General features: G+C 44.6%; 1 non-coding gene across 1 annotated transcript; it reads right to left on the minus strand.

Annotated features, from left to right (window-relative positions):
- Nucleotides 1-1,112: 1,112 nt before the first annotated feature.
- LOC118693977 (U2 spliceosomal RNA) lies at nucleotides 1,113-1,294 on the minus strand. The gene has a single exon (XR_004981354.1). It is a non-coding gene; the product is annotated as a U2 spliceosomal RNA (small nuclear RNA).
- Between the last annotated feature and the right edge of the window lie 1,500 nt (nucleotides 1,295-2,794).

Raw genomic sequence — 2,794 nt, forward strand, 5'->3', positions numbered from 1 at the left:
CTGGGTTTTTTCTCCTTGCTATTTGCTTTTGTATTGTGAAGGACAAATTTGGGACTGTGCATGGCAAATCTCAGCCAGGCTGAAATCTGTGTTCTCAACTACTGAATATCGAATTGCCTCTGCGGAGGATCAGCATTCAGCACTGCCACCAGGCATTTCACAGCACATTAATTAATCTGGAGATCCAATTAATACACCTCATGATCCTGACAATGCTGCAGTGCCATGCTTTGGGCCATCTCATTCTGAATGCAGCCTGACCTTTCATGCCAACACACCAAGAACCCAGACCTCCTGCAGTGCTGATGGATAATGCAGGACCCAGTACAGCCTGCTGTGACCAGGACAACTCCTTGTGGAACCTCAGAAAGCCTTTTGTAAGTGAGGTCTGCAGTTCCTGCCAGCTTTCTTCCTGTTGTCTGGTTGGCTTTAGCTGCTGCCCAAGCGCAAAGAATCCAGCACCAGCTTGTCAGGGAGCAGCTAAAGGTGTTTTCTGTATTTGCCATGCATGTGCATTCCTTGGGGTCACAGAATGCTGTGGGTTGGAAGGGACTTTAGAGTCCACATGATTCCAACCCCCCTTCCATAGGCAGGGATGTGTTCCACTAGAACCAGGCTTCTCCAAGCCCTGTCCAACCTGGCCTTCAACACTTACAGGGATGGGGCAGCCACAGCTTCCCTGGGCAACCTGTGCCAGGTTCTCACCACCAGGGAAGAAATTCTTCCTAACATTTAATCCAAATTTACTCTTTTTTAGTTTAAAACCATTTCCCCTTTTTCTATGACTATATGCTCATACAAGAAAGCTGTTCTCCCTCTATTGAAAGCCCCCTTTGGTCACTGGAATCTCTAAGCTCTCCCTGGAGCCTTCTCTTCTCAGGCTGAACACCCCCAGCTCTCCCAGCCTATCTCCAGAGCAGAGGGGCTCCAGCTCTTGTAGCTTCCCTGTGTCCCTACTCTGGATCTGCTCTAACATGTCCATGTCATTCTTATGTTGGAGAGCCCAGAGCTGGATGCAGAACTCCAGGTAGAGTCTCATGAGGGCAGAGCAAAGAGAAAGATTCACCATCTTTGACCTTGTGACCCACCTCTCTCATGGTGCAGCTCAGACCTATCAGTGCACCATTCCCAGAGTCACTGCAATGCTGGGGCAATGCATGAAGCAGAGACACCAAGCTCCAGGTCCAGCTCCCATGCCCCAAAGTCTGTTTAATATAAAATCCTCTCATCAAGGGCATATCAGATATTAAACTCTTAAGATCAGATACGACACTTGGCCAACACCAGTAGCAAATCTGTTCTTTCTTTTTGCATGGTTCCTTCAAAGGAATGGATGCATGTAGATGACCCAGCTGGTGTCTTGGTGACACCAAAGCCGGTGACTTGTTATTTCTTATCCTGGAGCTTGTGAAAGGAAAAAGCTACAGTAAAGCCACTTCAGTTCTCCTTCTGCTCATCTTTGGGGCTTTTCATAAAAGATCAAGCTCCATCCCTTGCTGGGGGATTCATGGGGAATTTTGGATGCAACAAAAGCAGCGTTTTGGCCTTTCTTGTCCCAGGCTAAGATGCTTCCATGGCAGGAACATCAGCTGCCTGAAACCAACTCCCCACCTCCACCACCCTGCAACACAAACCAAAGCAAGTCCCTTGTGCCAACAACATTTGAAGACTCTTTCAGAACTGTGCTAAGTTCTGATAAAGTACTGCATTATCAGCTGCAAGGCACATGTCATCACCTAAGGTTTGCAGTAGGGTAATCAAGATCCAAGCTTAGGGGCACATCTTTCACATTCTGTGTGTCAATGATCTTGAGAAATGTGAAGTTTTTAACAGCAGGTAGCAGCTAGTGGAGATTTTTCCGTTAACATGGAAAATAAAAAAGGTACAGGAGGAGTGAAATTATTGTTCTGAAGTGGACTGCCTCCATTCACGTACTGGCTGATTGCATACATCCATCTTCTGCAGTGCCAACTCCTTCTTCTCATACAGTTGTATTTTTGGCTTTGTTCCCCAGTGTAAATCAGCCAGAGTCTCCACAGTGATGGTGTCAGGTATCAGCCTGGTGCTTGGTTTCAGCCCAGCTCCTCAAAGTGTACCATAAATAAAGACATAGAGAGGCAGCAGGTGGGTGTCATTTCTCCCCCAGACCCTTGGCAGCTACTTGGGAATCTTGTGAGAGGGTCTTCAAATAGTGTTGGAAAAAATCCTCCATATAACTACAATAATTTAAATAAGTAACTAGCCTGGAAAATGTCAGAAGACACACAATCAAGATAGCAATGCTCAAAGGTAATCTAAACCACAATTTAAATGCATTAGAGTTTCTGTGTTTTGGTTGTTTTGTTCTGTGACAGTTTGGGATTGGTTGGCAGGCTTATTCCATAGGGGAAACCCAGAGTATGACTCAAGTCCGGGAGGTCAGAAGGCATATGATGAGTTTCTCTTTCTGCTCTCTCTTCTTCACAATGTTTTTTTCATTAAGAAATAAAAGAGCCAGAGGAACAACACCTCTTTCCTTCTCCAGAAAGCTATCATGCTTTCCATTTCCCACCAGTGATAAACTCTCTTTTTTTTTCCCCTTAGGAAATTAGAAGAGAAAGAATGGTTGAATAGAAGCAAACAAAAAAGAGTAGATTTTCTTTTTCCTTTGAAAATATGTTTTTAATCCCCCCCATAAAGGTCTGGTAACTATTTTAACACTGTATTTGCAATTAACTCTTTTTTTTCTTTGAGATAATCAACACTTCATTCAAATCTGAGTATTTCCTAGCAGGGTATAACCACCAGATAATTT

Source organism: Molothrus ater, chromosome 2, assembly GCF_012460135.2.
Source record: "Molothrus ater isolate BHLD 08-10-18 breed brown headed cowbird chromosome 2, BPBGC_Mater_1.1, whole genome shotgun sequence".
NCBI lineage: Eukaryota > Metazoa > Chordata > Aves > Passeriformes > Icteridae > Molothrus > Molothrus ater.